The sequence below is a fragment of the Mobula birostris genome, chromosome 4 (assembly GCF_030028105.1).
Source record: "Mobula birostris isolate sMobBir1 chromosome 4, sMobBir1.hap1, whole genome shotgun sequence".
Taxonomy (NCBI): domain Eukaryota; kingdom Metazoa; phylum Chordata; class Chondrichthyes; order Myliobatiformes; family Myliobatidae; genus Mobula; species Mobula birostris.
The window spans coordinates 210,221,375-210,248,979 of record NC_092373.1 but is presented as its reverse complement, the minus strand read 5'-3'; the positions used below and the strand labels follow the sequence as shown (position 1 = coordinate 210,248,979).

The 27,605-nt window shown below is 45.2% G+C and overlaps 1 pseudogene; it reads right to left on the bottom strand.

The window, feature by feature from the left end:
* The window catches only part of LOC140197111 (uncharacterized), a 54,278-nt pseudogene extending 32,743 nt beyond the window's left edge, over window positions 1-21,535 (bottom strand).
* Between the last annotated feature and the right edge of the window lie 6,070 nt (window positions 21,536-27,605).

Here is a 27,605-nt window from a genome sequence, read left to right as displayed (position 1 = left end):
AATTACAAATCGGGATATTATTAGAGCAACAGACAACAAAAACAGAGAAACAGGCCCCTCAGCTATCTAGTCCATGCCAAACTGATTTCTATGCCTCGTCCCAACTGTCTGCATCATAGCCTTCCGTCCACCTCCCATTCTGTACTGATCAGAATTTCTATTAATTGTTGAAATTAAACCTGCATCTACCAGTTCCAATGGCAGCTCCTTCCACACCCTCACTAACCTCTGAGAGAGGGGGCTCACCTTTCAGATTCCCCTAAAGCAGTTCACCTCTCACTCTTAACCTATGACCTCTGAGCATTCAGGGGGAAGACTGTGTGCAGAGGGAAGGCAGCTGGAAAGGCAGAAGGTATGGGAGAGGAACAAACCGTAGGGGTAGGAAGAGGTCAAGTGGGAGAGGGAAACAGAGGGGAGTGTTTATACTTATCTTTGAATGAAAGTAATTGTTCAAACTTGCTTACTGCAAAGTTGCTACTCATCCCCTGTACATTCTCAACCAAGTTATTGATATAGATGACAAGTAGCAATGGATGTATCCCTAGGGAACATCACTCTCTGCTTCCTACCATGAAGACAACTGTGCATCCAGTTAGCCAGCTCTCGCTGGATCCCATGTGATCTAGTTTTCCACAGAAACTTACCACTTTGCACTTTATCAAAGGCTTCACTAATGCACATATAGCCCACGATCCTGGGACAGAGGTATCACACATCAGAAGTCATAGACTTAAGCAGAGGGCAAAGAGGTTTAGAGGGATCTGAGGAAGAGATTTTTCACTCAGAGGGCAGTTGAAATCTGGAACACACTGCCCGAAGTGGTGGTGGAGGCAGGTCCCTTCACAACATTTACAAAGTGGATGAGCATTGAAACTGCCGAGATACAGTCGGCTATGAACCAAGTGCTGATAGATGGGACCACTGCAGACAGTGAACGGATGGTCAGTAAAGATATGGCCGTTCAAAGGCCTGTTTCAGAGCTGCGTGATCCACCACTCTGGACATGCTAAATTAATGATGGTGGCACCGCAAGGCATTGATTTCAAAACTCTACAACCTTCTCCAACCTGAAATAAACCAGACTGCACCCTTTTGTCACCACTGTGAATATCTGTTTCTGTCAAGGTAACATATGGATTGGCCACTTCTGCTAAACAACTGACAATTGATGAAGTTCCTGTGTCCTCTTCCTTTAATGTTGCTCCCTTACAGTGAAACTAACCCTCTCACTGTGTCAGAATCAGTGATTCAATCCGGCACAAAACTCTGTGCCTCTATCCCGGCACATTGTAACTTGAACTACCTCACTGAGGGTCTAATGGAGACACAACCCCTGCCCTCTGCACGTGTGATCACATCTCCCCTGTTTCTGACATTTCATCTGCCCTCAGAATAGTTTTCTGATTCAGTCTTAAGATAGTGGTACATTCAGTTCGTCATCAGTCCTGACAAACCATGTCTTCCCACAGTTGGTTCCACCTGTTGGTGTGTCCTCTTTCCTCCAACTCCAGGGAAGCTGCATCTCCACACAAGTCACTTGAGATGACTGTTTGTAGCCGTGACACAAGAAATCACATCACTGTCACTCTCCTGATACCGGGTCTGACTAGCTCACCTCGGGGTATCCTCCCTCAACAAGCCTCTTCTTCAGTCACCATCTGTGAGATTATATATATCAAAAAATACAATTAATATGATCTGTCAGTTAGGTCCTGTCTCCCTCCACCGCTGACCATGAATCCCTGTTGAAAACTCTCTCACAAGCCGCTTCTTTTTTCCCTTTTCCCTTGCAAACTCCAGATTGCCACCAGATCTGAATCCACTCTAAGGACATTGATATCTCTCAACACACTGTACAAACCCGTGCCCTTCTCTGAGGCAGAGGTCACTGACACCCCACCGCCGACCCAGTCTGCACCAACAGCCCATGGTGATGACAGCTCTTCCCAGGCTCTGGGGCTTTGTAACAAACACAATCTTAACTGCAAGATTAGACAGTAATTAATATGAACAGAGAATTGTTGCTCAATGAAAGGATACCCGAGCGTCCGATACAATGGAGCAGATCCTCCCCTGTTTACAACCTTATTTGACCCGGGTCATGGAAGGTCCGATCATCCCACTTTCTCACAACAGACCACCACCACCACCACACCGCTACTTCAGGCCTAGGGTCCCACACCGTTCCCTCCACTCACCCCACACCCACACGTCCACCTGTAACCTGTACCCACACACAGACAGATCCCCTTCACTCCAAACCCCTCCCAGCTTGGGAACCACAACTAATTGATCCCACAGCCCGGGCTCGGGCGCAAAGCTAAAATCGGGGCTGCGGGAGCGGACAGCCCGGAGACTACCACCGTCCGGCAGAACTCGGCCCCGGGCTTTTCCCACTGCAGCATACCCCCGATTTACACAATCCCGGGATCAAACTCTTCCTCACTGCCACCTGAACTGGCAACAGCTGCAGTCGGCACCACGCCTGCGTTTAGCAGGGGGTTCTCCGCAGCACTACCGGTGGCTGGAGGTCTGCCCATCGCCAATGGTGTCGGAGCTCCCCGCAGTGCCACCAGTGTCCGGAGGTCTCTACAGAGTTACCAGTGGCCGGAGGCCGGCGGAGCAACGCAGAGGTAAATCACAAACACGACAAAGTCAGCAGATGCTGGAAATCCAAAGCAACACAAACAAAATGCTGGCGGAACTCAGTAGGCCAGGCAGCATCTACCGAAAAGAGTCAACAGTCGACGTTTCAGGTTCAACCCTCCTTCAGGACGGAGAAGGAAGGGAGGACATATCTGAATAAAAACGGGGTGGGTGAGGAAGGGGTTCATATGGACCACACTGTCACGGTGTTGAGTTTACCAGGAGACAAAGACTGCAGGGACGAGATGTTTTCTGTTGACTAATACACTCTGTGTGGACCCCGCTGGCAATTCTGGTGTTGTGACCCAAATCGAGACAAACACCACGCTGCCCACTCCACCAAAAACACGGCACAGCCGGACACATAACAGGGGACTTTACATGTCACAACACTGGATTCAGTGATAAAACCCGTGATTCATGTTGTTGTCCCACTGAAATCATGAGAAACGTCCACTAAGGCGCTTTTAAATACAAGCGCTCCCCCACAGGTGACGTCACACACGGGTTCCCCACACCGGGATCTGCCCTCACGTGCACGGTGGCTTACGTCACCCACGTGCTGCTGTGCTCGAGATCTATTGGTTTAATGGCTGGGCTAATAATCGTGTGACCACCCCTTCCCCCCACCACTGACAACCAACACATTAGGAGTCTATTATAACAGATGAGGTTTGGGGGTACTAGAAGACTAATGATAAAATAAATCAAAGCCAGCATAGCTTCTGTACAGGGAAATCTTGCCTGACAAATCTGTTAAAGTTCTTCAAGGAATTAATAACCAGGATGGACAAACGAGAGGCAGTGGATGTAATTTAATTAGATTTTCGGAAGGCATCTGATAAGGCCTCACACATGATACTGTTCAACAGGATCAAAATCAGAAGCATGGATAGAGGAATGGCTGACAGCCAAGAAGTAGGAATTGGGAATAAAAGGAGCCTTTTCTGGATGGCTAGTGTTACATGCCTCAAGGAGATCTGTGATTTTTTTTTGTGAGAATGATGTAATGGTCTTTTGGAGGTCACCTGATGTAGTTTGCCCGCCGATGTGAGGTCACGTGATGACATGTGCAGCACGGGTATATAAGGGAAGACCCCAGATGACGCAGTTAGTTTTTAGTTTTTAGATTTCCAGCTAGAATATCTGTGTCTCCCTTTCTGATGCGTATTTGTTTTTATGATGCAGTTTCATTTTTAAAACGGTTGTTACGTTCTGTTGCAAGGCACAATAGTGCTGGACTGGAAATTTTTGCTAGATGTGTTGATGTACCGTATTCCAGCAATAGTACGGGAGAGTGAAGACTTCATCGAAGTACAGGACCCGAAGGATTGAGAGGAGTTGGCATCGTTCGGCAGTTTAACAAAGGATCGACCTTATTGAGTATTCGTTGAAGGAGTAGTGACCTGCATCGAAGATAACTCTTGCCAAAAGAGGAGGGGGTTCATGCAGGATTTGCTCTCTAGAAGAATTTAAGGTCAGTTGTTTTAAACTGTTTATTTCCTGCATTGTGAATCCTGTGGACTGAACCAGCAGGAAAGTCGAGTCTATGAAGAAATCCTTCTCCAAAGAAGTCTTTCCCAAGTGAATGTATAAATCTGTTGGACTTTCGAATTTACCATTTTAAGAACCATATCTGACTTCACCACTTTAAGAACTGTTTAAGCATTTAACGCTTTCAGAACCAGTGCCGAGTGACGATTTGTTGAACCGCTGCATAGCGGTTAACTCCCGGTTAAGGTTTTCATTTTTTTTTATTGTTTATCCGTGTTTAGTAAATGTTTGGTTGTTTTTATATAACCTGTCTTGACTGATATTCACTGTTGCCGGTTACGTAACACCAGCAGTGACTAGTGGTCTTCAGGAGTCAGTGTTCCGTCCACTACTCTTCACATTGTTTGTCAATGATTTGGAAAATGGAACTGATGGCTTTGTGGCAAGGTTTGTGGATGATACAAAGATAGGTGGAGGCGTTGGTAGTGCTGAGGAAGCAATGTGATTGCAACAGGACACAGACAAATTTGAAGAATGGGTAAAAAAGTGGCAGATGGAATACAATATTGGGAAATGTACGATAATGCATTTTGGCAAAAGTAACGATATGAACTATTATCTGATTGAGGAGAAGGTTCAAACAACAGAAGTACAGAAGGAAATATGAGTCCTTGGGGAAGACTCCCAGAAGGTTAATTTACAGGTTGAGTCTGTGGTAAAGAAGGCAAATGCAAGGCTGGCATTTATTTAACGTGAGGTAGAATATATAAGCAAGGAGATAATGCTGATACTTTATAAGACACTATTTAGGCCACACTTTGAGTATTTGTGGCCCATATCTCAGAAAAGGTATGTTGTCATTGGAGAGAGTCCAGAGGATGCTCAAGAAGATGATTCCGGGAATGAAGGGGTTAAGATATGAGGAGTGTTTGCCAGCCTTGGGCCTGTACTCCTGCACTGACCTACGTTTAATAAATGCAGGTAGTGGGGGGTAAATCTCACTGAAACTCACCGAATGTGGAAAGGTCTAGATAGAGTGAATGAGGAGAGGACTTTTCGTATGGTGGGGGGAGCCGTAACAGAGGGCACAGCTTCAAAACTGAGGAGCGACCTTTTAGAGTAGTTAAGGAAGATTTTATTTAGTCAAAGAGCAGTGAATCTGTGGAATTCTATAACACAGACGGCAGTGGGGGCCCAGTCTGTGGATACATTTAAAGCAGAAGCTAATAGTTTGCTGATCAGTCAGGGCATTACAGGATATGCCGAGGAGGCAGGTGCATGGGGTTGAGTGAGAAACGGGATCAGACATGATAGAACGGCGGTGCAGACTCAATGGGGCTGAATGGCCTAATTCTGCTTCTATGTCTTATGGTCTTATACCGCTAGTGTCTTACACAGTGAAGAATGACACAAAATACTTACTACATTTGGCCGCTATTTCTTTGTTCCATTACTAACTCGCCAGCATCATCTTCCAGTGGTACAATATCAACTCTTGCACCCTTTTACTCTTTGTATATCTGAACAACTTTTGATACTTGATATTATCATTTCACTTACCGTAATTTTTCATCTTGTCTCTCCTGCGTTTTTTTCAGTTGTCTCCTGTTGGTTATGTAAAAGCTTTCCAATCCTCTAACTTTCCACTATTTTCTTGCTATATTATATGACCTCGCTTTTGTTTTTATCAAAAACAGGAGAAAATCTGTGGATGGTGGAAATCCAAGCAACACATACACAAAATACTGGAGGAACCTAGGAGGCCATTAATAATATTACAGGATAAACAAGCAGGAACAACTCCCTCAATAGATAAAAACATTCCCAACACATACGCTCCTCGACCAGTGGAGCACCTCACCACAGGTATTGTTTGTGTCATCAGTCAGACAACTGAAAGATCTTCTCTGTCAATCAGCTTCCAAATGCTGCGACTCTGTCATTTGTTGCCACGCCCCGCTGCTGATTCCTTCTCTTCATCATACGTTCTTACCCTGACCATCGTCCGGAGCCCCAAACTCTGTCCTGTGCAGGCCCACCTCTGGTTTCTGATCCTGCTTCATTGGAACATCCAACAGATGGTTTCCCATTCTGCTTTCAGACTTTAGAGGACAGGGGTGCTTTCTAACAACCCTTTAGAAGCAGAGAAAATCACCCTTAATGTGGAAATGAGTCATGATTAAGGAGGGTAACTACCATTGTCATTCTTCCTCAGCCCAGAGATTTGAGGGGCGAAGAACATCTTAGACAGAACTACAGTCAGCTCGACTTCTTCAGACTGCAGAAGAAACTCCTCTCATGCCCAGTGACCAGGGTGCAGAACTGGGTGTGGTGAGCAGCAGTAATAACTGCAGAGTTCAGCACTGACAGTCACTCTCGAAATTGCATTCAGCAACGGTGATGGACAAATATCCAGCATGAAGCTTATTGAAACTTTCCCCCCAGTGTGAACCTGGTACTGTGTCACAAGGTTAGATTACTGAGTGAATCCCTCCCCGCATTCACAGCAAGTGAACGGCCTCTCCCCAGTGTGAACTCACTGATGCACATTTGGTTGATTTGGCTGAGAGAATCTCTTCCCAATGTCTGAGCAGGTGATCGGCCTCCACCCAGTGTGAACTCGCTGGTGTTTCAGTAGATGAGATGACCGAGTGAATCCCTTCCCACATTCACAGCAGGTGAATGACCACTCCCCAGTGTGAACTGACTGGTGTGCCAATAGGGTGGATGATCGAGTGAATCCCTTTCCACAGTCCGAGCAGGTGAACGGCTTCTCTTGAGTGTGAACTCGCTGGTGACTCTGTAGTTCGGATGACTGAGTGAATCCCTTCCCACAGACTGAGCAGCTGAATGGCCTCTCCCCAGTGTGAACACGCTGGTGACTCTGTAGGTGGGATGATTGAGTAAATGTCTTCCCACAGACTGAGCAGGTGAACGGCCTCTCCCCGGTGTGAATTGACTGGTGTCTCCGTAGGTGAGATAATAAAGTGAATCCTTTCCCACAGTCTGAACAGGTGAATGGCTTCTCCCCAGTGTGAAATCGCTGGTGTCTCAGTAGATCAGATGACCAAGTGAATCCCTTCCCACAGTCTAAGCAGGTGAATGGCTTTTCCCCAGTGTGAACTCGTTGGTGACTCTGTAGGTGGGATGACTGAGTAAATGTCTTCCCACAGACTGAGCAGTTGAATGGTCTCTTCCCAGTGTGAACTGACTGGTGTCTCTGTAGGTGAGATAATAAAGTGAATCCTTTCCCACAGTCTGGGCAGGTGAATGGCCTCTCCCCAGTGTGAACTCGCTGGTGACTCTGTAGGGTGGATGACTGAGTGAATCCCTTCCCACAGTCTGAGCAGGTGAACGGCTTCTCCCCAGTGTGAACTCGCTGGTGACTCTGTAGGGTGGATGACTGAGTGAATCCCTTCCCACAGACTGAGCAGGTGAACGGCCTTTCCCCAGTGTGAACTCGCTGATGTACCTTCAGCTTAGATGAGTAAGTGAATCCCTTCCCACAGTCCGAGCAGGTGAATGGCCTCTCCCCGGTATGAACTCGCTGGTGAGCCATTAGGTCAGAGATGACCGAGTGAATCCCTTCCCACAAATTCAGATGACCAGCTTCTGGCCAGTGTGAACTGACTGTTGTGTCCACAGGTGAGAAGATGGTCTGAATCCCTTCTCACACACCGAACAGATGAATGGCCTTGTCCCAGTGTGAACTTGTTGATGTACCTTCAGTTGAAATGACTGACTGAATCCATTCCCAATGTCTGAGCAGGAAGGATGGTCGATTGAATCCCTTGCTCCACTTCTTAAATATCTAGACAGAGACAGGAAAACTGGTGTGTTTTGTTGGAATTCCCATATAAATTCCTTGTCATTTTTAACCTGTAAAAAGATTTACAAAATCCATCAATGGGTGAAGGACAACATTTCAGATGAGATCACTTTAGTTGCCAGGGTGTGATCTGGCATCACACGGTTACAGTGCAGTTCAACCCAAGTTAGGGAGAGAAATTATCTTGTAACTGGGCACAGTGCTGGTATCTGAAATGACCATCAAACTCTCTGATGCTCTTCCTGTCTCTATAAGAATGGGGCATTTCTTCCATCTCCAAACTGTTACTTGGCTCAGTTTGACTCTCTCCAGTGGTATTATTCTGTTCCCACTGAGCTACATGGGTGCCTGGCCCCACAGTAACTGAAACACTCTCAAGCAAATAGCCTTTGTTGACGTGCAGCTGGGATTTTTTTTTGTGTATTGTTAATTTAAAGTGCCAATTTTAATGCCATGTAAATATCTCCTACTCAAACGTATGGTTGGTCTGCACAGCTGTTAAAAGGAATTCGAGTGAATGTCAGTATTACTTAATATTCTTGTCACAGAGTCATGGAAAAGTACAACACAGAAACAGGCCCTTTGGCCCATCTAGTTTGTGTTGAACTATTTAAACTTTCTACTCCCCTACCCCTACAATCCAGGTATGTATATGAACCTCTTAAATGTTGAAACTGAGCTCGCATGCACCACTTGTGCTGGCTGCTCATTCCACACCCAGATGACCATCTGTGTGAAGTTCCCCTTAACGTTTCACCTTTCACCCTTAAGCCATAGCCTATGGTTGTAGTCCCATCCCATCTCAGTGGTAAAAGCCAGCTCGCATTTAGCCCATTTATAACCCTCATAATTGTGGTATACAGGTGTCCCCCGCTTTTCCAACATTCGCTTTACGAAACATCACTGTTAAGAAAGACCTACATTAGTTCCCTTTTTTCACTAACAGAAGGTGTTTTCACTGTTACGAAAAAAGGCAGTGCGCGTAAAAGTCAGCGTGCGAAAAAAATCAACTCACACCCCAAGCAGCCGCTCTCTCCTGGATTCGGAACAGCATTCTAGCCGGCATTGCTTAAACACGTGCCTGTGAGCAGCCATTAGCAAGATGAGTTCTAAGCTATCGGAAAAGCCTAAAAGAGCTTGTAAGGGTGTTACACTTAGCGTAAAACTAGACATAATTTAGCGTTTTGATTGTGGTGAATGAAGTAAGGACAAAGTGAGTTTGGCTTGTGGAAGTTGACGAACATGACGTTGAAGAGGTTTTGGCATCCCATGACCAAGAACTGATAGATGAAAAGCTGATGCAATTGGAAGGGGAAAGGATAACAATCGAAACCGAATGAGTAATGATAAAGTACCACTTTAGTTTTGAAAGGGTACGTTGGTTGCATATTTGCAAGACGGTTTGAGTCCTTACAAGGAACTGTATGATAGAAAAATGCGCGAGGCTCAGCAGTCAAGCAAGCCTTCCACATCAGCCACAGCAGATGACGAACCTCAACCTTCGACATCGAGGCAGGCAGACATAGAAGAAGATGACCGGCCTGCCCTGATCGATGATGAGATGACACCCCAGTGTCCCACCACCCCAACCCCCGGGCTTGCATCGCCTCCGATCTGGGCCGACATTTACGTGCCGGGCAGCACCTAATTAATTAGCTTGTTTATTTCGGCTTTTTTCCTAAAGATGTGCTGTGTGCCTCCCGGCTACTGCTGTACCCCTGCATGCTTCATGGATCGGTATCAGTTCGCTGCCCGGAGGGTGGGTGCCACTGCACCACCCAAACTCCACGACTCAGCCTAACACACCATCATCAGTGTGCTCGGCAAGCTGTCTTCCCGATTCCGTAAGTGATACTACACTGTACATACATTATTTCTACTTTATATAGGCTGTGTATTTTTATGTGTTATTTGGTATGATTTGGCAGCTTCATAGCTTAAAGGTTACTGGAGAGCGCTTGCGCCGTGTTTTTGCCGTGAGCGCTTGCATGAGATTTTCGCTACGGAGAACAGTGCAGGCAATGATTGTGGAAAAGTATTTCTACTTTATATAGGCTGTGTATTTAACATATCATTCCTGCTTTTACTATGTGTTACTGTTATTTTAGGTTTTTATGTGTTATTTGGCATGATTTGGTAGGTTATTTTAGGGTCTGCGAACGCTCACAAAATTTTCCCATATAAATAAATGGTAATTGCTTCTTCGCTTTACGACATTCCAGCTTACGAACCGTTTTATAGGAATGCTCTACCTTCGGATGGCGGGGGAAACCTGTATCTCTATCAAATTTCCCCTTAATCTTCTACATTCCAAGGAATAAAGCGCAGACCTGTTCAGTCTCTCCTTATAACCCAAGTCTTCCAGACCTGACAACATCCTTGTGAATTTTCTCTGAACTCTTTCCAACTCTTTTACATCTTTCCTTTAGGTTGGTGACCAAAACTGCACAGAATACTCCAAATTAGGCTTCACCAATGTCTTGTACAAAGTCAACATAACATTCATCTCCTGTACTCAGTACTTTGGTTTATGAAGGCCAATGTGCCAAAATCTTTCTTTCCATCCTTATCTAACTGTGACACCACTTTCAGTGAATTATAGACCTGCATTCCCAGGTCCCTTTCTTCAACAACACTCCTCCATGCCCCACCAGTCATTGTGAAAGTCCTAGCCCGGTAGGTCCTACCAAAGTGCAACACCTCACACTTGTCAGCATTAAATTCCATTTTCCATTTCTCAAGCCATTTTTCCAGCTGGTCCAGTTCACACTGCAAGTCATGATAGACTTCTCGCAGTCTGCTAAATCCCCAGTTTTGGTGTCATCCACAAATTTGCTGATCCAGTTCACCACCCTATCATCTAGATTACTGATATAGATGACAAACAACAACAGATGCAGCACTGATCCCTGTGGCAACCACTAGTCACTGGCCTGCAGTCAGAGAGGCAACCATCTGCTACCACACTCTGGCTTCTCCCAAAGACAGTGTCTCATCCAATTTACTATCTCATCTTGAATGCTGAGTGACTGAACCTTCTTGACCAACCTCCCAGATGAGACTTTGTCAAGTGCTTTGCTGAAGTCCTTGTAGACAACATCCACTGTCTTGCCTTCATCCATTTTCCTGATAACTTCCTCGAGAAACTCTGTAAGATTGGCTAGACATGACCTACCATGCACAAAGCCATGCTGCCTATCCTTAATCAGTTCACATCTATCCAAATATTTATATATCCGGATCCTGCACACACATTCCAATAACTTTCCCCCTACTGATGTCAAGCTCACCAACGTAAAATTTTCTCGTTTATTTTTAGAGCCTTTCTTGAACAGTGGACCAACATTGGCTGTCCTCCAATCCTCCAGTACCTCACCGGTCACTGAGGATGATTTAAATATCTGTGCTTGTGCCCTGACAATTTCTGCACTTGTCTTCCGCAGGGTCCTAGGGAACAACTTGTCAGGCCCTGGGGATTTATCCATGGTAATTTGTCTTAAGGCAGCAAACACCTCCACCTCTGTAATCTGAACAGGGTCCATGAACTTGATGCTGCTTTGCCTCACTTCGATAGACTCTGTGTCCATCTCTTGAGTAAATACAGATGCAAAAAAAAAATCACCCCCATCTATTTCGTCTCCTCATGTGGATTACCATTCTGATCTTCCAGAGGATTAATTATTTTCCCTTGCAATCTTTTCGCTCTTAACATATCTGCAGAAGCCCTGAGGATTCTCCTTCACCTTGTCTGCTGGGGCAACCTCATGCCTTCTTTTATTTCTTTCATAAGTGTTCACTTGAATTTCCTGTACTTCATAAGTACCCCATTTCTTCCTATCTGCCTGTACCTGGTATGTACCTCCTTTTTATTGATCTGGGAGACGAAAGCCAAATGGGTGATTGAGCTGCGTGGTGGGAGGTGGGGGGGGGGGGGTTAAACTAAAGTTGCAGGGAGAATGGGAGCCTGAATAACAGAACAGATAGTGGAGGGGTTAGTCAGATGTTGTTCAGTCCTCAGACTACCTAATAGTCAGCGAGAATTGGAGAAGCAAATCTGCAGAGAGATAGCAGACAACTGCAGGAAACATAAAGTTGTGATCGTAGAGGATTTTAATTTTCCACATATTGATTGGGACTCCCATAGTGTTAAAGGTCTAGACAGGTTAGAGTTTGTAAAATGTGTTCAAGAAAGTTTTCTAAATCAATATATAGAGGTACCAACTAGACACGATGCAATACTAGATCTCCTATTAGGAAATGAGTTCGAACAGGTGACGGAAGTGTGTGTAGGGGAACACTTTGGTTCCAGTGATCATAACACCATTAGTTTCAACTTGATCATGGATAAAGATAGATCTGATCCTTGGGTTGAGATTCTAAACTGGAAAAGGGCTAAATTTGAAGATATGAGAAAGGATCTAAAAAGCGTGGATTGGGACAGGTTGTTTTCTGGCAAGGATGTGATCGGTAAGTGGGAAGCCTTCAAAGGAGAAATTTTGAGAGTGCAGAGCTTGTATGTTCCTGTCAGGATTAAAGGCAAAGTGAATAAGAATAAGGAACCTTGGTTCCCAAGGGATATTGGAACTCTGATAAAGAAGAGAGAGATGTACAACATGTATGGGAAACAGGGAGTAAATAAGGTGCTTGAGGAGTATAAAAAGTGCAAAATAATACTTAAGGAAGAAATCAGGAGGGCTAAAAGAAGACATGAGGTTGCCTTGGCAGTCAAGGTGAAGGATAATCCAAAGAGCTTCTACAGCTATATTAAGACCAAAAGGATAGTAAGGGATAAAATTAGTCCTCTTGAAGATCAGAGCAATCGCCTATTAATGGAACCAAAAGAAATGGGGGAGATCATAAATAGGTTTTTTGCATCTGTATTTACTAAGGAAACTGGCATGGAGTCAATGGAAATAAGGCAAACAAGTAGTGAGGTCATGGAATCTATATACATTGAAAAGGAGGAGGTGCTTGCTATCTTGAGGCAAATTAAAGTGGATAAATCCCCAGGACCTGACAGGATATTCCCTCGGACCTTGAAGGAGACTAGTGTTGAAATCGCAGCGGCCATGGCAGATATATTTAAAATGTCGATATCTACAGGGAGGTGCCGGAGGGTTCGAGGATAGCTCACATTGTTCCGAGGTTTAAAAAAGGCTTTAAAAGTAATCCAGGAAATTATAGGCTGGTAAGTTTCACATCGGTAGTAGATAAATTATTGGAAGGAGTACTAAGAAATAGGATTTACAAGTATTTGGATAAACAGGGACTGATTAGGGAGAGTCAGCATGGCTTTGTGCGTGGTAGGTCATGTTTAACAAATCTATTAGAGTTTTTCGAGGAGGTTACCAGGAAGACAGTGGATGTTGTCTACATGGACTTCAGTAAGGCCTTTGACAAGGTCCCGCATGGGAGGTTAGTTAGGAAAATTCAGTCGCTAGGTATACATGGAGAGGTGGTAAATTGGATTAGACATTGGCTCAATGGAAGAAGCCAAAGAGTGGTAGTAGAGAATTGCTTCTCCGAGTGGAGGCCTGTGACTAGTGGTGTGCCTCAGGGATCAGTGCTGGGTCCATTGTTATTTGTCATCTATATCAATGATCTGGATGATAATGTGGTAAATTGGATCAGCAAATTTGCTGATGATACAAAGATTGGAGGTGTAGTGGACAGTGAGGAAGGTTTTTAAAGCTTGCAGAGGGATTTGGACCAGCTGGAAAAATGGGCTGAAAAATGGCAAATGGTGTTTACTACAGACAAGTGTGAGGTATTGCACTTTGGAAGGACAAACCAAGGTAGAACATACAAGGTTAATGGTAAGGCACTGAGGAGTGCAGTGGAACAGAGGGATCTGGGAATACAGATACAAAATTCCCTAAAAGTGGCATCACAGGTAGATAGGGTCGTAAAGAGAGCTTTTGGTACATTGGCTTTATAAATCAAAGTATTGAGTATAAGAGTTGGAATGTTATGGTGAAGTTGTATAAGGCATTGGTGAAGCTGAATTTGGAGTATTGTGTGCAGTTTTGGTCACCAAATTACAGGAAGGATATTAATAAGATTGAAAGAGTGCAGAGAAGGTTTACAAGAATGTTGCCGGGACTTGAGAAACTCAGTTACAGAGAAAGGTTGACTAGGTTAGGACTTTATTCCCTGGAGCGTAGAAGAATGAGGGGAGATTTGATAGAGATATATAAAATTATGATGGGTATAGATAGAGTGAATGCAAGCAGCCTTTTTCCACTGAGGCAAAGGGAGAAAAAAACCAGAGGACATGGGTTAAGGGTGAGGGGGGAGAAGTTCAAAGGGAACATTGTGGGGGGGGGGCTTCTTCACACAGTGAGTGGTGGGAGTGTGGAATGATCTGCCAGTTGAAGTGGTAAATGTGGGTTCACTTTTAACATTTAAGAAAAACTTGGCCAGGTACCTGGATAAGAGGTGTATGGAGGGATATGGTCCAGGTGCAGGTCAGTGGGACTAGGCAGAAAAATGGTTCCGCACAGCCAAGAAGGGCCAAAAGGCCTGTTTCTGTGCTGTAATGTTCTATGGTTCTAAAGTCAGGAATGAAAACCATTGAGCATGGTGCAGTGAATATGCTGAGCCCTGTATATTTCAATGCAAGGAGCAGAGTAGGAAGGGTGGATGTGTTCAGGGCATGGATCAACACCTGGAATTCTGACACTAGGATCTGGCAACTGTGGACTGGGACAGGCTCTTTATGCCAAAGGTGTGCTTGGTAAGTGGGAGGCCTTCAAAGCGAAATTTTGGAAGTACAAAGTGGGTATGTGCTTGTCAGAATAAAAGGTAAAGATAAAAACTGCAGGAATTCTTGGTTTGCAAGAGATATTGAGACCCCAGTGAAACACAAAACCGAATTGCATAACAGGGATAGGCAGGCAGGTTCTTATGGAGTATAAGAAATGCAAGAGAACACATAAGAAATAAATCAGGATGGCTAAAAGAAGGCATGAGATTGCCCTCACAGAAAAGATGAACGATATTCCAAAGGGATTCTAGAGATAGATTAAGAGCAAAAGGATTGTAAGGTACAAAGTTGGTCCTCTGGAAGACCGGAATGGCAATCCATGTGCAGAACCACAGCAGATGGGGAAGATGTTAAATAATTTTTTCATCGTGAGATGGACACAAGGTCTATGGGAGTGTGAAAAAGCGGCATTAAAATCGTGGACACTGCACAGATTAAAGAAGAGGAGATGTTTGCTATCCTGAAGCAGATTAGGGTGGATAAATCTCCAAGCATAACAAGGTGCTTCCTCGGACCCTATGGGATGCAAGTGCAGAAATTGTCAGGGCCCTAGCAGAGATAATTAAATCATCCTTAGTGTCGGGGGAGGTACCAGAGGATTGGAAAATAGCCAATGATCTTTCACTTTTTTTAAAAGGCTCTAAACATAAACCGGGAAATTATACATTGCTTTGAGGATTTGTTAGAAGGTATAGATTTGTTATGAAAGTATAGATAAAGTAAAAGGAAGCAGGATTTTTAAACCAATGTCAAGTTGGTCTACAACTGGATGTCATGGGTTAAGTGAGGAAGGTGTAAATTTAAGGGAAGCATGTAGAAAAACTCTTCACTGAAATGGCCGTGAGAGTGTGGAATGAGATGCCAGCACAAGTGGTGAATATGAGCTCGGTTTCACCATTTAAAAGAAGTTTGATTGGGAGCCTGGATGGTAGGGGTATGGAGGGCGACGGTCCCAGTGCAGGTCATTGCATTAGGCCAGAGGTCCCCAACCACCGGGCCGCAAAGCATATGCTACCGGGCCACAAGGAAACGATATGATTTGGTGATATGAGTCAGCTGCACCTTTCCTCATTCCCTGTCACGTCCACTGTTGAACTTGAACGCACACAAGGTCATTACGCACGTGTCATCCATGTCAGTGCGGGAAGAAGATCAACTCCTCGAGCTTGCAAATGGCGGTGGGCTGAAAAGTATGTTTGACATAACATCTCTGCCGGCATTCCGGATCAAAGTCAAGGCTGAATATCCTGAGATAGCCACAAAAGCACTGAAAACGTTGCTTCCATTTCCAACATATCTCTGCAATGAATGCAATGAAAACTAAATCGCGGAACAGGCTAGACGTAAAGAACCCCGTTCGAGTATCACTGTCTCCAATCACCCCATGATAGGACCCTCCTGTTGCAGAAAAAAACAAGCCCAGGGCTCCCACTGATTCAGTGATATTGGTGTGTTGTAATGATTTTATATGTTCATACGAGGAAAACATGCCTTGTGTGTTTAATATCCAAACATTACTTAAAATGTTATGATGCTATTGACTTATAAGTGACTTATCACTGTATTCATGCGAGGAAAATATGCACTGTGTGTTTAATATTAAATTCAATAAATAATCCCTTTTAGTAATGAAATTGAGTGTACTAGCCACTTATAAGTGACTTATAGTTGACTTATCACCTATATTCCAGTCGTGATTAACACCTCCCCCCCCACTAGTCCTGTATTAGCCGGGACATCCCATACATTGGGCTAAATTGGTTTGTCCCACACGAGACCGCCCTTGTCCCGTATTTCCCCCGCTAAGGTACAGCGTTCCTATGAAACCTTTCGTGCCAAAATGGCGTAAAGCGAAGAAGCAATTATCATTAATTTATATGGGAAAAATTTTTGAGCGTTTCCAGACCCAAAAAATAACCTACCAAATCATACCAAATAACACATAAAACCTAAAATAACACTAACATATAGTAAAACCAAGAATGATATGATAAATACATAGCCTATATAAAGTAGAAATAATGTATGTACAGTGTAATCTCACTGAACAGAATCGCCAAAACCGATTTGTAGAAAAAAATCAGCACGTACACACCTGTGCACAGCATGTATGCGCACACAGGTGCCCACGCAAGGCTTCATGGTCATGGTAGTCTTTCTCGGGGTAAACACAGTGAGAAAGTTGGCAACCCTACACCCTCCATCCCCCCGGGTTGGCCGGGCCGCAAGAATATTGTCAATATTAAACCGGTCAGCGGTGCAAAAGAGGTTGAGACCCCGGCATTAGACAGTTTAAATGGTTTTTTTGGCATTGACTTGGCGGGCCAGATAGCCTGTTTCTGTCCTGAACTTCTCCATGTTTCTATCACAGAGAAGCTGGCCAAACTTGTTTGGAAGGGAAAACTGGTAGGAGTGAAAATGGAGCAGCAATGGCTGGAGTTTCTGGGAGCAATTAGGAAGCTGAGTGATAGATACATCCCAAAGAAGTAGAAACATTCGAAAGGCAGGAGGACACAAACAGGGCTGAAATGAGAAGCCAAAGCCAACATAAAAGCCAAAGAGAGGACAAACAAATGAGCAAGAAGTATTGGGAAGCCTTTAGAAACCAACAGAAAAAAAAGTCAGATGAGCTCAGGATGTGAAATTATGATACTGCAGTCATTAATGAGTCTTGGCAGCACCCAACAGTCTGAGGCATTTAGAGGAACAAAATATCCGGGGTCTCAATATCTCTTGAAAACCAAGGTACCCTGCACCAGTTACCATTCAACTTTCATTTTGGAACACTCTGCACCCTGAAAATTTCACTTCCGAAGAACTCCCACTTACCAAGTACAGTACTCCTTTGCTAAAAAACATCCTGTCCCAATCCACACTTGTCAAATCCTTGCAACTACCATAAAAATAGACCCCTCTCCAATTCAGAATCTCAAGAGAGGTCCAGACCTCTGTCTTTCTGTATTTACTTGGAATCTCATGGCATTATGATCACCGGATACAAAGTGTTCTCGTACACTAATTTCTGTCACTAGCCTTGAATCACTTCCTAATAGCTTATTGCACACTTCTACATCGGAAATTTGACAAGGTTCCACACAGTAGGCTTAGTCAGAAAGCTAGAAGGCAGGGGGATCCACGGAAGTTTGCCCAGGTGGATTCAGAATTGGCTTGCCTGCAGAAGGCAGAGGGTGGTGGTAGAGGGAGTACATTCAGATTGGAGGATTGTGACTAGTGGTGTCCCACAAGGATCTGTTCTAGGACCTCTACTTTTCGTGATTTTTATTAACGACCTGGATGTGGGGGTAAAAGGGTGGGTTGGCAAGTTTGCAGACGACACAAAGGTTGGTGGTGTTGTGGATAGTGTAGAGGATTGTCGAAGATTGCAGAGAGACATTGATAGGATGCAGAAGTGGGCTGAGAAGTGGCAGATGGAGTTCAACCCGGAGAAGTGTGAGGTGGTACACTCTGGATGGACAAACTCCAAGGCAGAGTACAAAGTAAATGGCAGGATACTTGGTAGTGTGGAGGAGCAGACGGATCTGGGGGTACATGTCCACAGATCCCTGAAAGTTGCCTCACAGGTGGATAGGGTAGTGAAGAAAGCTTCCAGGGTGTTAGCTTTCATAAGTCGAGGGATAGAGTTTAAGAGTTGCGATGTAATGATGCAGTTCTATAAAACTCTGGTTAGGCCACACTTGGAGTACTGTGTCCATTTCTGGTCGTCTCATTATAGGAACGATGTGGAAGCATTGGAAAGAGTACAGAGGAGATTTACCAGGATGCTGCCTGGTTTAGAAAGTATGCATTATGATCAGAGATTAAGGGAGCTAGGGCTTTACTCGTTGGAGAGAACAAGGATGAGAGGAGACATGATAGAGGTGTACAAGATAATAAGAGGAATAGATAGAGTGGATAGCCAGCGCCTCTTCCCCAGGGCACCACTGCTCAATACAAGGGGACATGACTTTAAGGTAAGCGGTGGGAAGTTCAAGGGGGATATTAGAGGAAGGTTTTTTACTCAGAGAGTGATTGGTGCGTGGAATACACTGCCTGAGTCAGTGGTGGAGGCAGATACACTAGAGAAGTTTAAGAGACTACTAGACAGGTATATGGAGGAATTTAAGGTGGGGGCTTATATGGGAGGCAGGGTTTGAGGGTTGGCACAACATTGTGGGCCGAAGGGCCTGTACTGTGCTGTACTATTCTATGATCTATGTTTTACGTACTGATTAAGGGCACATTTGACAAACTCTACCCCATCTCATCCTTTTACAGTATGGGAGTCCCAGTCAATATATGGAAAGTTAAAATAACTTACTGAATCAACCTTTGTTTCTTGGCATAGTCTGCAATCTCTTTATGAATTTGTTCCGTGAAATCCCTCAGACTGTTGGGTGCAAGCAAGTCCAGGTAATGGCTACAATATCATAATTTCATGCCCTGAGGTCTGAACAAAATCTGAGTGGTGTCAAGAAAACAACCTTACCCTTAATGTCACTAAAACAAAGGAGCTAGCTGTAGACTACAGGAGAAATGGAGACAGACTGGCCCAGGATTTGGGGTTGAGAGGGTGAATAGCTTTAGGTTCCTTGGCATACACATCACCGACGAGCTCACCTGGTCTGTACATACTGGCTGTGTGGTGAAAAAAGCACAACAGCACCTCTTTCACCTCAGGCAGTTGAGGAAGTTTGGTATGGGGCCACAAGTACTAACAGCTTTCTACAAGGGCACAATTGAGAGCATCCTGACTGGCTGCATCACTGCCTGGTATGGGAACTGTACTTCCCTTAATTGCAGGAACCTGCAGAGAGTGGTGCGGACAGCCCAGCATCTGTAGATGTGAACTTCCCACTATTCAGAACATTTACAAAGACAGGAGTGTAAAAAGGGCCTGAAGGATCATTGGCGACCCGAGTCACCCCAACCGCAATCAACTCCAGCTGCTACCATCCGGGTAATGGTACCACAGCTTAAAAGCCAGGACCAACAGGCTCAGGGACAGCTTCTTCCACCAGGCCATCTGATTGATTAATTCATACTGATACAATTGTACTTCTATTTATACCGACTGTCCAGTTGTACATACTATTTATTATAAATTATTATAAGTTTCACATTGCACATTTGGATGGAGACGTAACATAAAGGTTTCTATTCCTCATGTATATGAAGGAAATAAGTAATAAAGTCAATTCAACCTCTCCACTCTCTGTTCTGTCATTCGGGCTCCAATCCTCCCTGCAACTTTAGTTTAACCTCCTCCCCACTAGCACTAGCAAGCCTTACCACTAGGATATTAGTTCCCTTTTAGTTCTGTTCCCCTAACTAACGAATCCCCTATCACCCCTTTGACTTTCCTCTGCCAGGTAATCCCCCCCCCCGCTACAGTTTCCCACGTTATCTACCTGTTGCTGTGTGGAATGGCCACAAGAGTACTCTGTGATGGCTATTTAACCTAATTCCCCTTCCTGACTTTCACCCAGTCTCCTGTGTCCTGCACCTTGGGTGTAACTCACCTCTCTTCCTGTCATATCTACCACCCCCTCCGACTCTTGGATAATGCGGAATTCATCTATTTCCAGCTCCAACTCCTTAAAGTGCAGGCTTACAAGCTACAGCTGGATGCACATCTTGTAGGTGAGGGCGTCAGGGACAGTGGAGGTCTCCCCGCCTTCCAACCAATATCCCTTCTAATTTGTAATGACCAGTATGGGCAAAAAATCTTGTACTGTTCAACTTTTACCCAGTGACAACATGTGCAAACTGAATTTTATGTAGATAAGTATTCATTTTAACAGCTAGCAAATCACTGACAATAAGAACTTTGATCTCCTCTGGGTTCGATCGAGTTCATCTGCAGTCTCACACAACCTATGTAGCAGGTCTGTAGCGGGTAATGAAGGATTTTCTTGCCAGAGCTTTTGCACACCGCCTATATGTGATTTTCTTGCTAAATGATGCTTTAAAAAGTCAGATTTCCAAATATCACTCCCCTTCTTCCCACTTGCAAATTCTCCAGCAACTTTTGCACCACCACAATACACACCAGTTTCTGTATTGTATGTAAATATTTCTTCTGAACCCTCCCCCAGGTGACTGACGGTGGTGAACTCATTGATGGCAATGGCAATGCCAATGAATATGGTGGGTAGGGCGGAGTCTGTCTCACTGGAGTCTGGTACATTTGTGACGTGAAAGCTAGGGCAAAGGTATCATTATGTACCCAGAGAAAATGGGTCAAAACATGTTCTCACGGGTAGAAATGTCCAGAACAAGAGGAGGTGGAACAAGCATCACACACAAAATGCTGGAGGAACTCAGCAGGCCAGGCAGCATCTATGGAAAAGAGTACTAATGCTGAGTTCCTCCGGCATTTTGTGTGCGTTGCTTGGATTTCCAGCATCTGCAGATTTTCTCTTGTTTTGACTGGAGGTAGAACAAATGTGATTTTCTCAACAGCTGATGTAAAAGATTTTGTTCCCTTTCTCCGAGTTCCCAATCCTTGCATTTAGACAGCTGGAGCTCAGCTCTGTCTGAGAGATCCATCGGTTCCCATTCCCTCATCAGCCGGAAGCTCCCCGGGGCCCGTGCACGGATCGTGGGGCTGAGAGAGAGGGAAGAGAGCAGGACTGTCCCGGGATTGCGGGTCACGGTGTCCGGAGCTCACAGCAATTGTCCCGTGTCCCTAAGTCGGTGTTCAAAATGTCTGTCCGGAGAATGCCTTACCTGCACCAATTTCGAGAAGCCTTTTGTGTAGTGTGCGCACGCGTGATATTTGGAGACGTCATAACCTTGACGCCTGCGCATTTGATCGGTGCTTCTGCGATGGCGAAATTTTGAACGCGGTGCCTTCTGGGTTATCACGGAGCCATTGAAAAGTTCTCTTTTATCGCAGACAGTCGCTCTCATAAACAATATACGCAATATCAACAGGCATTTAGTGCAGCTAATGTCAAAGTACAATCCTGTCACAAATGCAGATATAAAACACAAGAGATTCTGCAGTTGTTTGAAATACAAGGATGCACACACACAAAATGCTGGAGGAACTCTGCAGTTCAGCCAGCAACGAAGCAGAGGAGTACACAGTCTAGGCATTCTGAAGGGGCTCGGCCTAAACATTGTCTATTTATTCCTCTCCACATTTTCTGCCTGATCTGCTGATTTCCTCCAGTATTCTGCACAAATGAACCACATTTTTTTGGAAATCAGTTTCCAAATGTTTCTGATCTTTCATTTGTAGCCATATTCTGCTGTTCTGATTACCCATCCTCCTCGTAATCTCTGGACCCCATCTCTTTCTGGAGCCTCAAAGCCCCGACTCAGGCTGGCAACTCCGGTTTCTGACTCTGCTCCATCGAAGATTCACTCGCTAGTCTGCTGTCAGATTTTAGAGGCGCATTGCAACAATTCATCTATCTGAGATACAGTCCATTGAAATTAGTGAAAATGGCACAAAACATTGAAAAGAGCAGGGAAGGAAGGAGTTTAACCATCTTAGTCCAGAGCCCTGGACAGCGTCAAAACCACAGTGAGCTCATCGTCTTATTCAGCCTGAGGAAAATCATGCAGGAAATTCATACAGGTGTATAAGATGTTGAGAAGCATTGGTCGTGTGAATATCCAGAGGCTTTTTCCCAGTACTGAAATGGCTAACACGAGGGGGCGTAGTTTTAAACTGCTTAGAAGTAGTGAGCCAGTAGGGTTGGTTGGTACCATCTGAGGGGAATAATGCTCATTGTGATTTTTGGCAAGGTATATATCTCTAGAGTTTTAAAATATCTGATAGCATTGCACCAGTGGTAGCTTTACGTGATTCATACAGAATCTTCTCCTGTAGCTTTGCTGTGTACTCCCCCTTCCTCCATTCATGGACTATGAAGTTAATGAGACTATTTTTCTTACTGACTTTGTTCAGGAAGCTCCTCCACTGCCTCACCTTCTGTGTGCCTGTGATACCTTGCAACTCATGACCAGTCTCTTCACCCCTTAGAGATCTTTCACTATCCTTAATAGAGTTCTCTTTTCATGTGTCGAACACAACATCTATTCTGCTACTCTGACGGCCTTCCCTCAGAGCCATAACCAGAATTGTTGTGGCAACATTTCTGAAAGTAGCTTGATCATCTTTCACACTTTGGACCAAGTTCATTCCATCAACCACTGTAGCAGAGTTTCCTGGGAGTTGCTCTGCTACTGCTACATTTTTTTTTCTGTAAGATTTTAGATAAAGTAGCTTTATTTGTCTTTCTCAGCAATCCTTCTGGTGTGGACAGGGCCCAGGGCAATGGACCAAGGGGATAAGAAAGGATATCCTCCATACGTAGACTGGGCCCTTGTGCCATCACTATGATGTGTCCAAACACAGACCTGTCTGCTTTCAAGATGATCGTCCTCCCATTTGATTTCAATTCTCTCTTCTTACACATATCACTGAATGTTTTCAGCTTGTTGGTTTTCAGTGGGTCATGGAATTTCTTTGCTGGTGGGTCTTCCTCCAGTCTCTCATCCTTGAAGGTTGCATAGCATTGCTCACCAATCTCATATGCTTTCATCAGGTCAGAGGTAATGTCTTGGGGGCTGCCTTTGCCGTAGAGATGCTAATGAGGTCCCGCTTCTCTGCAAGTGGGTTGACCCATTCACGTATGAGGATAATCACTGCTGAAACTGCTTCCTCATCTTTCTGGATTCTTGGCCGCTGTAGCTCCGCATGACAAAGCTCTGATTTGTTGCCTTGCACCATCTCCCTTAACTGTCCCAGGAATGCACTGTGGTACTCAGCTGTTATGTAGTAACGCTTGATAGCGCCAGCATTCAGGCTGAACCGTGATGTGCCTCCAGGAGTTTGTATGTCTTTGTTCACTGTGGATTCAATAGCCTGGTCCACAGGGATCTGCCCAAAGGGGTTGTTACTTGGCAGCTGCACTGAGAATTGGCCTGTCTTGAAGGCCTCATATACAGAAGGATTCTTCTGTGGGAGATTCATCATCTGAGCAAAGTAAGGAGACAGGTACCTGGCATGATTCATCTTATCATAGGCAAATCACCATGGGATCATGGTTCTTACAGCATGGAGGTGCAACACCCAGTCCCCCTCACGAGAGACACGCAGAAGCCCAAATACTCCGTTCTCTACCATGTCAATGTATGACATCCAGAATGTGGATAGCTCTCCATTGTTGTGACGGAGGTGTTCCAGAAAGTCCAACCACAGGGTTATCGGCACAGCTAAGAGTGGACTTTGCAGCAGATTGTTCAACTTCTGTTGGTTCAAGTCACTGGCCATGTCGTTCACATGGTCTAAGAATGGTTTGATCATCCCACTCCTCTCTGGAACGTTGTCCTCAACCCACGGTGTGTACTCTGCCCATGCGAGTCTCATCAGTGCTTCATACATGTACTTGTGGACTCCGACATCACGATTGTAGTGTTTACCATAAGGGACTCCACTAATATAACCATATAACCATATAACAATTGCAGCACAGAAAGAGACCATCTCGGCCCTTCTAGTCCATGCCGACTGCTTACTCTCACCTAGTCTCACCGACCTGCACTCAGCCCATAACCCTCCATTCCTTTCCTGTCCATATACCTATCCAACTTCACTTTAAATGACAATATCTAACCTGTGTCTACCACTTCTACTGGAAGCTCGTTCCACACAGCTACCACCTTCTGAGTAAAGAAGTTCCCCCTCGTGTTACCCCTAAATTTTGGCCTTCTAACTCTCAACTCATGTCCTCTTCTTTGAATCTCCCCTACTCTCAATAGAAAAAGCCTATCCACGTCAACTCTATCTATCCCCCTCATAATTTTAAATACCTCTGTCAAGCCCCTCGCCCCCCCCCCCAACCTTCTACACTCCAAAGAATAAAGACCTAAATTGTTTAACTTTTCTCTCTAACTTAGGTGCTGAAACCCAGGTAACGTTCTAGTAAATCTTCTCTGTACTCACTCTATTTTGATGACATCTTTCCTATAATTCGGTGACCAGAACAGTACACAATACTCCAAACTTGGCCTTACCAATGCCTTGTATAATTTTAACATTACATCCCAACTCCTATACTCAATGCCCTGATTTATAAAGGCCAGCATAGCAAAAGTTTTCTTCACCACCCTATCCACATGAGATTCCACCTTCAGGGAACTATGCACCATTATTCCTAGATCCCTCTGTTCTACTGCATTCCTCAATGCCCTACCACTTACCATGTATGTTCTACTTTGATTAGTCCTACCAAAACGTACCACCTCACACTTATCAGCATTAAACTCCATCTGCCATCTTTCAGCCCACTCTTCTAACTGGCCTAAATCTCTCCATGCCTTATCTTGCCGGTAACTCTCTGCAAGCTTTGAAAACCTACTTCATTATCCACAATGGCACCTATCTTAGTATCATCTGCATACTTACCAATCCAATGTACCACCCCATCATCCAGATCATTAATGTCTATGACAAACAACATTGGACCCAGTGCAGATCTCTGAGGCACACCACTAGTTACCGGCCTCCAACCTGACAAACAGTTATCCACCACTACTCTCTGGCATGTCCCATCCAGCCACTGTTGAATCCATTTTACTACTTCAATATTCATACCTAATGATTGAACTTTCCTAACTAACATTCCATGTGGAACCTTGTCAAAGGCCTTACTGAAGTCCATATATACAACATCCACTGCTTTACCCTCGTCAACTTTCCCAGTAACCTCTTCAAAAATTTCAGTAAAATTTGTCAAACATGACCTTCCACGCACAAATCCATGTTGACTGTTCCTAATCAGACACTGTCCATCCAGATAACTATATATACCTTCTCTAAGAATACTTTCCATTAATTTAGCCATCACTGACGTCAAACATACACGCCGATAATTGCTAGGTTTACTCTTAGAACCCTTTTTAAACAATGGAACAACATGAGCAATATGACAATCCTATGGCACCATCCCCGTTTCTAATGACATTTGAAATATTTCTGTCAGAGCCCTGCTATTACGACACTAACTTCCCTCAAGGTCCTAGGGAATATCCTGTCAGGACCCGGATGTCATGGTCCGGTCCGTGAAGTCAGTATTCCGGTTCACAGTCCGGTCCATCGACCATTGCTCCAGGTTTTCCTATCTACCCTGTCTCTGTTCTCGTTGAGCTAATTGAGGCAGCTGATGCTCGTTGGGGCTGGCTGCATAAATACCTCCAGAGACCAGGGTGTGGCTGCTGGATTGTTCTTGTCCTTACTCTTTGTATCCCTTCCTCTGCCTTCTGTTTCCTCGCCTGAAGCCCTGCCTTGTCTTGCCGGTAACTCTCGCCTCACCTGAAGTTCTCATCTCGTCTCGCCTTGCTTTGCCAGAAGCCATGCCTTATCTTGCTGGTAACTGTCGCCTCGTCTCGCCTGCGGTCTTGTCCTGGAGCCACACTGTACCTAGCTCCCTTCCTGTCCCTTGCCTCCGCCCAGGTAAGCCAGGCCGTCTTGCCGATACCTGGGGTTGGTTCTGTCCCTTCCTGTCCCATGCCTCTGTCGGGTGGTGATCCGTGCCCTGCCCAGGAGTACCGTGCCCTGCCCAAGTAAACTGTGCCCTGCCCAGGAGGAGCATGCCTCGCCTCGCCTCAAGTCTCCTGCCTCCAGCCTCGCCTCACCTCAAGACTTAAGTCTCAAGCATCAAGCCTCCAGCCTTGCCTCAAGTCACAAGTCTCAAGACTCTGGCCTGCTGCTGAGCCCCAGGCCTGAAGACTCTGGCCTGCTGCTGAGCCCCAGGCCTGAAGACTGTAGCCTCTAGCCTGACGACTCCAGCCTCGTCCTGCCTGCCTGCCAAGCCTCGTCCTTGCCTAGTTCTGGGGTCCGAGCCAGAGTCAAGACCCAGCTCTGGCTCGGAGGCCAAGCCCGGGCTCCTAGCTCTTTTGTCCAGTCCTGTTCCAGGTTCCTGGTTTTCCTGTCCGTGTCCTTGCCATCGCCCTGTATCCTAGTCCTGCCCCTAGTATTTCAGTGTCTGTTTTTTTGCACTTGGGTCCGTTCCCAGCCACCTCCTTATGACACAGGAGACTTGTCCACTTTTATATTCCTTAAAAGCTCCAGTGCTTCCTCTTCAATCATCAGGCCGTACTCCTCTCCCGGCTTACAAACAGAAACTGAAGCAGGAGGTCACTGTGTCAAAAGTAGTGTCGTGTTGGACGGAGGAAATGAATGAGGTCCTCTGTGACTGCTTTGAATCCGTGGACTGGTAAGTATTCAAGGACTCGGAGCTAACCTCGATGCGTATGCCTCAGCTGTCACGGACTTTATTTGGAAATGCATGGTGGACTGTATGTCTAGCAAGACGATCTGGGTATTCCCTAACCGGAAACCTTGGATGAATTATGAGATCAAGTCCCTTTTGAAGGCTAGAGCTGTGGCTTTTAGATCCGGGGATACCAGTCGCTACACAGAATCCAGGCGTGAACTCTGGAAAGCCATTAAGGGCACCAAGAGGCAATATCGACCCAAGTTGGAAGCCCAGGCTAATCAAAGGGATGCCCGTAGACTATGGCAGGGTCTAAATGAGATCACTGGGCACAAAGAAAAGGCTTGGAATATCAGTAACTGTGGCGCTTCTCTTCCTGATGAACTTAACGTATTCTACGCAAGATTCGAACAGAAGAGGAACGTCCCGCTCCCTCCGGTTGAACCGGACCTGGTGGCAACGAGATACATCACCGAGGAGGACGTTCGAAGGGGCTTCCTGAAGATAAATCCAAGGAAGGCGACGGGCCCAGATGGTGTCCCTGGGCGGGTTCTTTGGGCCTGTGCAAGCGAGCTAGCTGGAGTGTTTGCTGACATCTTCAACTGCTCCTTGCTTCATTCTAAGATCCCCTCGTGTT